General features: G+C 43.8%; 1 protein-coding gene and 1 pseudogene across 3 annotated transcripts in view; one reads left to right on the top strand and one right to left on the bottom strand.

Moving 5' to 3' along the window:
* Nucleotides 1-14,731, bottom strand: part of LYRM7 (LYR motif containing 7) — a 43,576-nt gene that overhangs the window by 11,576 nt on the left and 17,269 nt on the right. The gene's annotated exons all lie outside the window — the stretch shown is intronic.
* LOC102977132 (tubulin polymerization-promoting protein-like) lies at nucleotides 5,298-5,963 on the top strand (annotated as a pseudogene).

Here is a 14,731-nt window from a genome sequence, read left to right as displayed (position 1 = left end):
CCCTGGTGGCGCAGTGGTTGCGCGTCCGCCTGCCGATGCAGGGGAACCGGGTTCGCGCACCGGTCTGGGAGGATCCTGCGTGCCGCGGAGCGGCTGGGCCCGTGGGCCGTGGCGGCTGGGCCTGCGCGTCCGGAGCCTGTGCTCCGTAGAGGGAGAGGCCACAGCGGTGTGAGGCTCGCGTACCACAAAAAAAAAAAAAAAAAAAAAAAAAAAAGTCTCCTCAGCTTCAAACAGTTCACAAGCTAGCGGAAAAGACAGATGAACCAAAAGTCCAACATATAGTGGTTTAAGTAAGAGATTTAATTTTCTCATATATCAAGAAATATAGATTAAGGCAACCCTAGGCTACTGCAGGTCCTTAGTACCACCAAGGACCCAGGCTCTTCTTTTTTTCCTGTTCTGCTCCTCTTCATGTATGGTTTCTGTCTTCACTGCTGCTGTCACATCGCATCTGCATTGCAGACAGGAAGAGGGGAAAAGGGCAAAAAGGAGATTGCTAGCTCGGCCTCTGCCTTTTAACAGGAAAACAATAGCTTTACTGGAAGCAACATTCAGTACAGCTGCTTACACTGACCAGAAAGGTGTCACATGGTCTGAGATACCACTTTTTTTCCTCCCGTCACACCGTACTCTGAACACAATTTTTCAGTTAGTGAAAAAGAAAGGATATTGAGAGGCAACAACCCATCCACCCTTTTAGCTACACAACATGAATATGCACCCTTCTTCCAATATATAGAATACTACATCCGTTTACTACTTGACCCCTAAGATCTCATCCATGTTCAAATCAAGGATCTCTAGCTGATGTGCTAGCCTTTCCATTAAGTCCAGCTGTGGTTCACATGGTAGATACCTACTGGACCATAGTAAAGAATAAACAGGATACAGCAATAAAAACCTGGAATGGAAAACACATGGCAGTTACTGCTCCACAGCAAATCCTAAATCCTAAATCCTTCTGGACAGAGGAGCAAAAGCTCCTTGCTTTTGGCAGAGCAATAAACTCTAGTCAGCCAAACTGGCAACACCTAATCCTGTTTTCTGGGAGACCCAAAGACCCTCTATTGTCCACTGTCCTTCAAGGCTTCTGGTCTGTCCTCTGGGGGATCCAGATGTGGGGATATTACAAAAAATGCCCTTCTTTGAGGCTCTGAAGCTTTCATAATCCACTTCCTGTTGATATGAGTTAAGGGACCCAGGGATGGCCTTAAGGGTGGAAGAGAGCTAGCCAAACTTGGGGTTTCTTGGCAATACAATTTATTCAAACACTTTATAACTTCCAATCTATTTTTTTCCAGTCATTTCCATGTGCAAGTAGCCACAGGCAAATATCGTGGCACAGTTACTAAGCATGAAGATTTTCATTCTCTGGTTATGGTCTCTAGGCTGTCCCATTTCCTTAACTCTTAGCTTAATGGACACTTCTTAACACAATGAAAAACTATAGGCTCCAGTGAGTAAATGCATCGTGTATCTGATCTTTGTCTGGCAAATGAGAAAGCTTGGGGCACTGATCTTATATTAGAGCTAAGAGACCCCCTGCTTGTATTGGCTTTAGTTTTAGTGGATAGGAGCAACTGGCATTTTTAGGCCTGCAAGGCTCTAAATTATAGGACCCTCAATCAGATTCCAGGTTGTAGCAAGAAGTGTCCCTTCGCAGAGTAGTACTTCTTTCCATCTTTGCTTTGAAGACTGACTAGCTTAACCTGCATTAATCCTCTTTTTCAATATTTTGCTGAAAGCAGGAAGAAATAACGAGCACACACTGACATTCTGATTATATCCCTTACTGCTGTAGCTGTACTCCCAAAAAACAGCAAGTGGCACTAACCTTACGTTCACTACTACATAACAAGGGTCACCAGCTTAAGGCCTGTAATGGTCAGGTCCATGTTAACAACACTCCCCTCTATCCCTGTCTTCCATTCAACTAATTTCACGTTTTAGATTGTGTAATTTTCAGTATCTCACTTCTGGCAACAACTTCTGTTGTTCTTAGTTGTAAGTAACAGAAGCTGACTCTGCCTAATGAGGCAGAAAAGGTATTCATTAACAGTTTATTGATCTAACTCAAGGAATTACTGTGAAGGCTTAAGAATCAGGCAGGCTTGAGGCTAAGCTTCCAGGAACAATGTCCAAAGACATACCATAGAACTGGCCTGATGACGAAAACTGCTGCTGCCTATGGAGCACTAGAAATAACTACCACTATTTCTACCCTCATGGAGCACAACATGCTATACTTCGGATGTTGCCAGAAACTCAACTTTACTACATCTGTTCCTGCTACCACACCAATGACTCTTCTGGATCAGTAACTTGACTCCGCAACCACTGATGCTAACTCTTGCCAGCAAAATGAGTTCTGTGCCAAGCCTCTTTTCTCAAGCTCACTTCTGAATACAGTACAGGTAGTGTGCTGCACCTATGTTAAATACATGTGCCTAAGCTGCAAAGGAAACTGAGGAAATGAATATTCTAGATCCTATCCTGGGAATTTAGAACTCATAGAGATGGAAATTCCTGAAGTAAGACAAGGACATCCAAAAAGTGGTAAATAACCAGAAAAACTGTCAGATATTCATTACTCTATCCCTTCACACAATTTATCTTATTATGCAATCTTTGAAATCAAAAGGCATCCTACAATTGAATTTTTCTATATTCATTAATTGCTAATACTTTAATTAGGCCAAACATATTACAGGTATATTTACATGCAATATACTATTTTTCACTGTGATTATTTTATTGATTATAAAATTCCTAACCTTGCTCTCTATATTAGATATCAAAGTACCAAAACAACATTAGTTTAGGAAGTTGTCAGATCTCAACAAGGAACCACACTAAGATCGTGATTTATTTCCTGTATTTTAGGCCCCTGAAAAAGCTTCTCTCTTATGGTCATATTAAATGTATCATTTAAAAATTAATTTCTTAAAATAAACATGTTTTAACTCACTTATGGCCCCAAATCAAAATTTACGTCAAGATTTAAAGAAATAAATAAAAGAACAGAAGAAGAAGGTACACGTCCAAACTCATTTTATGAGTCCAGCATTAGCCTAATACTAAAACCAAACAAGCACACTATTAAGAAAATTACAGGCCAATGTCCCAGTTGAACATAGATGCAAAAACCCTCAACAAAATGGTAGCAAACTGAATTCAACAATACATTAAAAGGATCATATACCATGATCAAGTGGCATTTATTCCAGAGATGCAAGGATTTTTCAATATCAGCAAATAAATGTGATACACCACATCAATAAAATGAAGGATAAAAATCATATGATCATGTAATAAATGCCAAAAAAGCATTTGACAAAATTCAACATCTGTTTATGACAATATCCTCTCAACAAAGTGAGTACAGAGGGAATATACCTCAACATAATGAAGACCATATATGAGAAGCCTACAGCTAACACCATACTCAGTGGTGAAAACCTGAAAGCTTTCCCTCTAAGATCAGGAACAAGACAAGGATGCCTACCCACTACTTTCATTCAACACAATTTTGCAAGTCCTAGCCAGAGCAACCAGGCAAGAAAAAGAAATACAGGCATCCAAATTGGAAAGAAGTAAAACTGTTACTGTTTGAACATGACATGACATTATATAAAGAAAATCCTAAAGATTCCACCAAGAAACTGTTAGAACTAATAAACAAATTCGGTAAAGTTGTAGGATACAAAAGCAATACAAAAAAATCTGTTACATTTCTATACACTAATAATGAATGGAATAAACATCAGAAAGAGAAATTAAGAAAAAAATCCTATTAACAATTGCATACAAATGAATAAAATATCTAGGAATATATTTAACCAAGGAGGGAGAGACTGGTACCCTGAAAACTATAAGACACTGATGAAAGAAACTGGAAACACAAACAAATGGAAAGATGTTGTGTCCTCATGGATTGGAAGAATTAACATTATCATTAAGATGTCCATACTACCAAAAGCAATCTACACATTCAATGCAATTCTTATCAACATTTCAGTGGCATTTTTCACAGAAACAGAACAAACAATCCTAAAGTTTGTAACACGAAAGACCCTGAATAACCAAAACAATCTTGAAAAAGAACAAGGCTGGCGACATCACACGTCCTGATTTCAAACTATACTACAAATCTATAACAATCAAAACAGCATGGTAATGGCATAAAAGAAAAACAACACACAACAACCACCAAACATGGAACACAGAGACACAGAGAAAAGATTTGTGGTTGTCAGAGGTAGGATGGGGGTGTGTGTGTGAAACAGGTGAGGCTGGTCAAAAGGTACAAACTTCCAGTTATAAGACAGATAAGCTCTGGTGATGCAATGTACAGCATGGTAACTATAGTTAAAAATACTGTATTGTACACTACAAAGCTACAGTAATCAAAACAGTGTGGTATTGGCACAAAAACAAACATGGATCAATGGAACAGAATAGAGAGCCCAGAAATAAACCCATAAACCTATGGTCAAATCTTCGACAAAAGAAGCAAGTATAATGGAAAACAGTCTCTTCAGCAAGTGGTGCTGGGAAAGTTGGACAGGTGCATGTAAATCAATGAAGTTAGAACACACCCTCACACCACACACAAAAAATAAACTTCAAATGCCTTAAAGACTTAGACATAAGACATGACACCATAAAACTCCTAGAAGAGAACAAAAGCAAAGCATTCTCTGACACAGATAATATCAATGTTTTCTTAGGTCAGTCTCCTAAGGCAATAGAAATAAAAGCAAAAATAAACAAAGGGGACCTAATCAGAGTTACAAGCTTTTGTACAGCAAAGGAAACCATAAACAAAATGAAAAGACAACCTACAGACTGGGAGAAAATATCTGCAAATGATATGACTGACAAGGGCTTAATTTCCAAAATATACCAACAGTTCAAAAATCTCAACAATAAAAAAACAACCCAATTGAAAAATGGGCAGAAGACCTAAATAGACATTTCTCCAAAGAAGACATACAGATGACCAATAGACACATGAAAATGTGCTCAACATCACTAATCATTAGAGAAATGCAAATCAAAACTACAGTGAGGTACCACCTCACACCAGTCAGAAGGGCCATCAGGAAAAAATTTGCAAATAACAAATGCTGGAGAGGGTGTGGAAAAAAGGGAACCTTCCTACTTGTTGGTAGGAATGTAAATTGGAGCAGCCACTACGGAAAACAGTATGAAGGTGCCTCAAAAAACTAAAAATAGACTGGGTCGTTCGCCCGCGAGTCGTGGAGGCACCTACTGCAGTCGCCGCATCTCTGAGCATGGCTGACAGCAGGCCCAAGCCCCCCAAGCCCGCCAACAAGACGCCCCCCAAGTCCGCAGGAGACCCCACGAAGGACAAGGCAGCCAAGAGGCTGTCACTAGAGTCGGAGGGCGCCAGCGAAGGGGCAGCCACCGCGGGCCCGGAGCCCAGCGCCCTGGAGGAGGCCTTCCGGACGTTTACGGTGCACTGGTACACCAGGGCCACCTGTAAGGAGATGTATGGCAAGAACTGGTCTAAGTTGTGCAGGGACTGCCAGGTGATCGATGGCAGGAACATGACCGTCACCGACGTGGACATAGTCTTCAGCAAGATCAAGGGCAAGTCCTGCAGGACCATCACATTTGAGCAGTTCAAGGAAGCTCTGGAGGAGCTGGCCAAGAAGAGATTCAAAGACAAGAGCGGTGAGGAGGCCGCCCGAGAGGTGCACAGGCTCACTGAGAGCAAGGCCCCCATCATCTCGGGGGTGACGAAAGCCATCTCCTCGCTCACCGTATAGCAGCTCACGGACACCACCAAGTTCACGGGCTCCCACAAGGAGCGCTTCGACCCATCCGGAAGGGGCAAGGGCAGGGAGGGCCACGTGGACCTGGTGGACAAGTCGGGCTACATGCCGGGCTACAAGCACGCGGGCACCTACGACCAGAAGGTGCAGGGGGGCAAGTAGCCGGCGGGGCCTTCTCCTGTCGCCCGGTACCCCCTGCCGCCTCACACTTCGTTACATTCCTGTGCTTGCAAGCAGAACTCGGACCCAGGGCTGGGCGGCCGCGGTGGCACCAGGCCTCCCTCCCCCGAGGGCCCGCACTCCCCTCGACCCCAGCTGTGGCCCCGACTCACCTTTCCGAACACAACTGCCTCGTCCCTGCCAGGAAGGGCAGATGACCCTTTCCAAAGTGTCTCCCAGGGCCAGACTACACCGGCCACTGGTTTGCAGCAAAGGGGGTGTTTTAAAGGAGCTGGTGGGAAGACGCTGTCTGGGGGGTGCTGACCCGCAAGCGCCAAGGCACCAACCAGAAGCACCTATAAAGCATACGGAGCCCCGGACAGGGCGCCGCAGTACCCGGAAAGAACCACGCAGGTATGGGAAGCACGGCATACAGTGCACGCTTCCACACCCACGCACACATGCATGCACGCACGCACATACGAATCTACGCACGCACCCACGCACGCACTCGCACGCACGCACACGCGTTCACCAGGCACACAAACCGAGGTTCAGGTTTGCGCTGATGGCGGGCGCCGAGCTGAGGGCTGCTGTGCAAAGGAAGAAGCCTCGTCTGTCGACCAAAGTGACTCGAAGTGTGACGTCACAAGATTTCAAAATGGAAACTAAGGGCAATTCATTTCGCTTCTCTGAGAAGAAATAGGACACAGTGATGCATGTTTATTCTCAGAACGGCTCAGGGAAGACTCAGAATATTCCGTCTCTGTGACTCTCTCCCAGCGGCCCCTGTCTCCCGGCCCCGAGCGGGGAAGAACCCCGGGGGCCAGACCCTGGACTAGAGGCTGCGGGTGGCCCGCCGGCTCTCCTTGCTCCTCCGGCCGCTATGGTTCCTCTGGCCTCTCTGGAACCTCCGTGAGCGGCCTTCCTTGTCCTCCCCGCCCTGGAGTGCAGAAACCGCAGGTCAGGGCCAGGCCAGGGGAGGGCCAGAGGCCGGCAGCATCTGCAGGGTTTGGTTTCTCTGAGAGGCCAGAGGTGGGGCCTCCTGCTGTCACAGTGGGCCCTTGGCAATGTGTCCCTTTGCATGGACATGGCCACAGCCTGGCGGGTAATGCTCTGGGCCCTGTGGTCCTGGTTTTGGTCCTGCGGGAAGCCCATGGCAGCCCCTGGGGAATGCTTCCCAGGAATCCAACCGCCCTCCGCTGTCCTGTGTTCAGGGCAGCAGGCCGGTTAGGGGCACCCCTCCATGGACCCACGGCCTGGCTCACGGCACAGGTGGCCGTGAGAAAGACCAGCACTGCCATGGCAGGCACGTTGGTCATGGCTGGACCTGGGAGACCCCTCCCACCCACAGAGTGGCTCAGGCCAGCGCTCCCAGCCGACACGGCCATTCGCACGGGGCTCCCCATGGGATGGCAGTGGCCTCTGCGGGCAGCTTCGTCCTGAGGCCCTGGCACCTCACCGCACTATCACCCAGGAAGTGATGGAGCACAGGCGTTCAGGGTCACTGCGAGGATGTGAATCGCTGCCGTCTAGAAAGTTTCTAAAACTTGGGGATCCGAAGCTGCCCGGCCAGGCCCCCAATCCACCACCAGGAAACTGAGGCCCGAGGGCTGGGGGAAAGCAGGCAGGACACCGACCCCCGCCCTGGGCTCCTCTCCTCCCTCCAGAGGCAAGAGTCACCTGGGGAATCGCGTCTGCAGAGAACTCTGAACGTGCAGAGTGTTTCTGAGCACTAAGTTGATCACAGGTGGGAAAGCCCGTGTTCCAGGGCCGGCGGGTTCCTCTCCGTGGACTCGGGACAGGACTCCTCCCCAGACCCATCCTCTACCCAAACGCTGCGGGTCTCTGCCTGCCTGACAACCCGGCGCCCCCCACAGCCGTCGCACAGCAGGACCCTGGAGTCCAGCCCTCCCAGCCGGTCAGGGGCTGGCGTGCCCGGGAGTACACGGGAGGTTGTGTGAGCAGAAGAAACCACGCCAGTGGTGTCCTGAGACACTTTCTCACGCTGCCCCCCACCCCGGGGCCGGCCTGCGGGGCCAACACGACCCGCTGCAGGAAACCATCTTCCCGATGGTTACAGCAGCACCTCCTCCTTGGGTTAAGGAAAGTCAGGTGCACACAGCTGCCCCTGTGGCCATCCCTGCCTCAGCCCCGCACTTGCGGGCTCCTGAACTGCTGAGGCGGAGGTGTCTGGGTGGGTCTCAGGTGTCCCCAGCCCGCCTGAGGCTTCTTTCCCGAAGTGTAGCTCTGGGAGCACATCTCCCGCTCAGGGCAGGAGGAAGCAGTGGCCCTCTCCCCGTTGGCTCTATCACGGCATCTGTGTGTAGCCCAAACAGCACGTTGCTCGGGCTCCAAGCTCTGCAGACACACGTGCCTCCCTCAGGCTCTGGACGCTGTGGACACACAGGCAGGCGTGCATCTTTGCTGCATGTTCTATGCAATATCCATTCGCTTCTACTAACTGCGGTTAACTAGAAACTACATGTCTCTCTGTGAACGAAGGAAAACTGCACAGCAAGCCCGCCAGGAAGCAGGGACCCGTGGTCAGGGCGAACCGTGCTGACTGCGCCGAGCGCCGGGACAGCAGAGGGAGCGTTTGAGAACACTGATCGCGCCACAGTACTTATTTATTTCTATTTAATGCTCTAGGATAAGCAACTAGGCGGTGGTCAGTTCACCAAAATTGAAGTTCAAATTACGTAAGTTTAAAATATTATAGGAAGAGATCTATATTTATATTGGAGTATTTTTACACCTCGAATATCCTCAGTTTTAAGGTTTGAGGCCGATGAAAATTACAGTCAGGAAGAGGCACGCGGAGCTCCAGCGGCATCGCCTCCTGTCTAAGCTGCTCTACGTCCACGCCCCAGTGGCCGAGAGCTCAGGGCAGGCCGCGGCATCCCTCTGAAGCACCAAGTGGACACAGGCTCACACACCCGAAGCCTGGGCCTGCTCAGCCACCGGCTGTCGTGAATCAAGTTTTAATGGCACACAGCCCCACCATGCATCGCGCAACACCTGTGGCTGCTTCTGTGGCTACGCCGGCGGCAGGGAGAAGATAAGTCACAGATGCCATGGCCCACGAAACCTACAGCAGTCACCGCCTGGACCTTTAGGGGAGGCTGCTGGTGCGCTGCCTCCACCCCTGAGGACCCAGCAGGCTCCTTCCTCTGGGAGTGTTCCCACACAAGCCAGCACACCGCATCCCACAGTGCACGCAGGTGGGGACACCGTTGTCACCTGTCCAAACGCTCAGGTTGACAATTCAGCTGTACTGTGAAGTCACCACGAGGCTAGAATGTCCTTAGAACTCTGACCCTGAGTAGCTTCCCTCCACTGACTGAGCGCTCTGTGAAGTCCCGTGGCTTGGGCGTGTGGAGAGCGTGGCTGGTGGTGGCCCCGGGCAGTCCCGGAAGGTGGTCGCCCGGCACTTTGAGATGCTTTGGTTAACTCTCTCTCTTCCCCAAACCAAGCCAAACAACAAAGGAAATGCACATAACTCAAACTTAAAAGGGAGCATATGCTACTAGTTTGTACTAAGTTTTTTCAGGAAAGGGAAATAAATGTATATATAGATGGGGGGGAGCTAAAAATAGAGTTGCCATATGATCCAGCAATCCTACTGCTGGGCATATATTTGGAACTATAATATGAAAAGATACATGCACCCCTATGTTCATAGCAGCACTATTCACAATAACCAAGACACAGAAGCAACCTAAATGTTCATCAACAGATGAATGCATAAAGAAGATGTGGTATAAATACACAGTGGAATACTACTCAAACACAAAAAAGAATAAAATAATGCCATTTGCAGCAACATAGATGGATCTAGAGATTATCATACTATGAAAGACATACTATCATACTATCATACATTATCATACTAAGATTATCATACTAAGACAGACAAATACCATATGATATCACTTACATGTGAAATCTAAAATATGACATAAATAAACTTATCTAGAAACAGAAACAGACTCACGGACATAGAGAACAGACTTGTGGTTGCCAAAGGGGAGGGCCGGTATGGGAGGGATGGACTGGGAGTTTGGGATTAGCAGATGCAAACTACTATAAATAGAATGGATAAACAACAAAGTCCTACTATATAGCACAGGGAACTATATTCAATATCCTGTAATAAACCATAATGGAAAAGAATATGAAAAAGAATGTATATATGTATAACTGAATCACTTTGCTGTACAGCAGAAATTAACATAACATTGTAAATCAACTACTTCAATAAAATAAATTTTAAAAATACTGTATTGTGTATTTGAAAGACGCTAACAGTAAATCTTAAAAGTTCTCATCACAAGAAAAAAATCTGTCACTGTGTATGGTCATGGATATTAACTAAAAACTTATTGTGGTAATCATTTCACTATATACACATATATGTTGTACACATAGTGACATGATTATATATAACCATTATGTTGTACACCTAAAACTAATACAATGTTGTATGTTAACTATTTGTCAATTTAAAAAATCTTTCAGTGGCATGGTTTGTAAGAGTGTGAAAATTATAGAGGCATTTAGGATAGAAATAATTTAAAGGACATTAAAATATTTAACTCTGCAGTTATAAAAAGTCTCTAAATATATAAAACACACAAATACAAATGAGTTTAAATAGAGAAGCATACAAAATTTTCTTTTTTTTTATTGGAGTATAGTTGCTTTACAATGTTGTTAGTTTCCACTGTACAACAAAGTGAATCAGCTATACGTATATATATATATATATATATATATATCCCTCCTTTTGGATTTTCTTCCCATTTAGGTCACCGCAGAGCACTGAGTAGAGTTCCCTGAGCTATAAGGTAGGTTCTCATTAGTAATCTATTTTATACATAGTATCAATAGTGTATATATGTCAATCCCAATCTCCCAATTCATCCCACCCTCCCCCGTCCCCCCTTGGTGTCCATACATTTGTTCTCTATGTCTGTGTCTCTACTTCTGTTTTGCAAATAGGATGATCTATACCATTTTTTCTAGATTCCACATATATGCATTAATATGCGATATTTGTTTTTCTCTTTCTGGCTTACTTCACTCTATATGACCGTCTCTAGGTCCATCCATGTCTCTACAAATGACCCAATTTCATTCCTTTTTATGGCTGAGTAATATTCTGTTGTATATAGGTATCACATTCTTCTTTATCCATTCCTCTGTTGATGGACATTTAGGTTGCTCAAAATTGTTTTCTTTAAGAACCTCTTCCTGACCCACCAAGTTTGGGATTTGGAGCTCTGCCTATGTGCCTGAACAGCCCCTCTACCTCTCCTGATATGGCAGCCAAAGGACTGTGACTGAACACTTTATTGTTTATCTTCTAATACGGTGCTCTAAGTTCCATAAGGACTGACCACTGTTCTATTCATAGTGCCTAGCACAACAGGTATTGAATAAATGTTTGTTGAATCACATTAACCTGCCTTAGAATACAAACTATAAAGATAGTTTAGGGCAAAGACGAATATAAAAAACCAAAGGACAGAAGTTTAAAAACACATCTGAAATAAAGAATAGCTTCCTAGAGCTTTTTTTTTTTCTCTTTCAGTACTGTTCTTTATTATTTTCCAATTAAAACAAAAACAAAAAAACACCTTATTTTACAATCACTTAGGTAACACAATGCAGACAAAGAATATATTTAACCGTTTTTTCTTCAGCAATATCCACTCTGTGAAATATGGAGAAGACTCACAATATAGGCCTCTGATCTCAAAGAGCTCAAATTCTGGGGAGCTTGTTAAATATGCAGCTATCCTCTGCTTCTCTGCATAAGCATGCTAGCCAGAAAATATGTCTTCTTAAAGCCTCTGACCTTGAAGCACATATCTCAAAAAACTTCTTCCATCCATAGGCAGAAATGTTTATCCATCATCCTCCATCTTTACTAGTTCATCATTCATCTCACCCATGTTTGTTTTAATTCTCAGCAATATAATATTGCTCTCTGGTGACTTTGAGATCCTTTGTAGGTGGCATGAATGCTAAAATGGTTGCATTGTGGTACATCAAATCTATGGTATGAGATTATTCATTCATTTAAAACAAACAAAACAAAAAACGGCATGCTACGTGTTCTCTAAACCCTATCTAAATGGTGTGCTGCATAAAATCTTGTGAAAGGATAAGAGAAAAGGAAGAAAAGCAACTGTCCAAAGGTCCAAAGTATATTGAACCACTAGGGAGAAAAATGATGATGGAACAATAAAGGTAAACTCTGGATCAGAAAGGGTATTTTTTCCTACAATTAACAAATATTCATGAATAACTATAGATAAAATAATGAGTGAGACAGTTCCTGCCCTCAGGGAGTCTAATATCTAGCACCAGAGAGAGAAATAAAGCACATACACACATCACAAAGATAATACCCAATGGCAAGCTGGGTAAATACTCTGAAGGGAGATTACAAGGTACCATGAGAGCATATGAAAGGGTATATACTTTAAAAAAAAATGTATCACACATGTTCAGAAGCATGTTCCTGTTTTGTCTGTCTTACATATATGCCAGAGAGGAAGTTAAAAAAACATGGATAATGCTACTCAGAAACTAAGTAGATATGTAGCCCTAAAGTCTTGAGTTTTCTTGGTACCATCTCTAATCATACATTTGGTTACTGTCTATAGAATATATGTTTGATAAAGGCCAAAACTGAAACCAGTTGACAGTTGACCAATATCCATATTAGAAAGAGGGCTTTGAAAATGTCAATAGTCAATGACAAAGAAAGTGTAGAAAAATACCGAAATTAGCTCATTGTTCTAAGTCATAGTCTTTTTTTTTTTTTTTTTTTTTTTGCGATACACGGGCCTCTCACTGCTGTGGCCTCTCCCGTTGCTGACCACAGGCTCCGGACGTGCAGGGTCAGCGGCCATGGCTCATGGGCCCAGCCGTACCGCGGCATGTGGGATCTTCCCGGACCGGGGCACGAACCCGTGTCCCCTGCATCGGCAGGCGGATTCTCAGCCACTGCGCCACCAGGGAAGCCCCATAGTTAGTTTTTACTTTTCTACAGAAAACCTAGGAAGGCTAGAATGGACCAATGATGAGACTGATATGAATTGAAAATTATGATTAATCCAAATTCATGTACCTGTGATCATACCAAAAATACAAAAAAAGTAGGGAATACTTGGAAAGCAAATAGTTTTCCCCAATATTTTTGAGATTCTAAAAATAAGGAGTTTTTCTCAAATGATGAAATTATTATATCTATAATAAAGAATAGTGAAATTATCTTCAAGGATAAGGAAAGCACTCTTTTTTTTTTTTTTTTTGTGGTATGCGGGCCTTCCTCTGCTGTGGCCTCTCCCGTTGCAGAGCACAGGCTCCGGACGCGCAGGCTCAGCGGCCATGGCTCACGGGCCCAGCCGCTCCGCGGCATGTGGGATCCTCCCAGACCGGGGCGCGAACCCGGTTCCCCTGCATCAGCAGGCGGACGCGCAACCACTGCGCCACCAGGGAAGCCCCAGCACTCTTTTTTAAAAGGAAAAAATGAGAAATTATTTAGGATAAAGAGTTCTTTCTGCTAGTCAGTATTTAATTTCCACTGTAGATATTATTTAGAAGGAAGAAAGAAAGAGATGGATTTAGAATTTACGCATACAGGTAATTACTTTTGCAGATGAAGTTTCATTTCATTATTTTCAGTTTCTATTATTTTTCATCTTGGGACTTTATCTGATCTTTTTTAGAGATACACAGTCACTTACTTTTGCAGATGAAGTTTCATTTCATTATTTTCAGTTTCTATTATTTTTCATCTTGGGACTTTATCTGATCTTTTTTTAGAGATACACAGTCACAACTTTATTTTCTAGCCAGGAAGAATTTTAATTCCTCTCACTTCTGTATGCCAGTACAGACATTGCTACAATATGTGGAGGAATTTTACTTAAAGTAACTTCTTAAAACAGAGATTAAAGACTCAAATTTGTTCTATCTTAAACCCACAGGAATAAAGTAGGAAAAAGAGACCCATATATAACTTAACAGAAAGAATGAGGCCTTTATTAAGGCAATATAGCATTAGATACTAATAATCATGTAAGAGTCAAAATTTTCAATCTTGTGGGAAAATTAAACTATACAGAAAACCAAAAGAAAAAAAGAAATTTAAACCAGGCTTCTGAAATGTAGCTATCAAATTTAGTTATCTGAAATAACCTAAATTTTTATTCATATGATAAAGATAACATTTTGCTGTAATTACCCATATAAAATTTTGGCTATAGTACACAGAAGCTCTAAAGATTATTATTAAGATTAAAGACAATGACTACATATTTTCAATTTAGGATTAACCATGTTTATTGCCCTTAGAAATATAACTGGATCTGATAATTTCTGATAAATACTCATGAACTAAAAATAACTTTAAAAGCCCTATAGGACATATACTACTAGATATTAAGATTTACTGTAAGGCTGTAGTAATCAAGACGCTATGGTCTGTGATGCAAGGACAGAAAAACAAACTAATTGAAGAGATTATAAAGTCCAGAAACAGATGCACACATATATAGTTATTTGATTTTATGATAAAGGTGACCCTACAGTGCAGTGGGGAAAGAGTGGTCTTTTCAATAAATGATGCTGGGTCAACTGAATATTCAGATGTAAAAAAATAAATCTTTTTTTTTTTTTTTTTTTTTTTTGTGGTACGCGGGCCTCTCACTGTTGTGGCCTCTCCCGTTGCAGAGCACAGGCTCCGGCCGCAC

This window comes from Physeter macrocephalus, chromosome 8 (assembly GCF_002837175.3).
Source record: "Physeter macrocephalus isolate SW-GA chromosome 8, ASM283717v5, whole genome shotgun sequence".
NCBI lineage: Eukaryota > Metazoa > Chordata > Mammalia > Artiodactyla > Physeteridae > Physeter > Physeter macrocephalus.
This window is presented reverse-complemented; position numbering and strand designations above follow the sequence as displayed.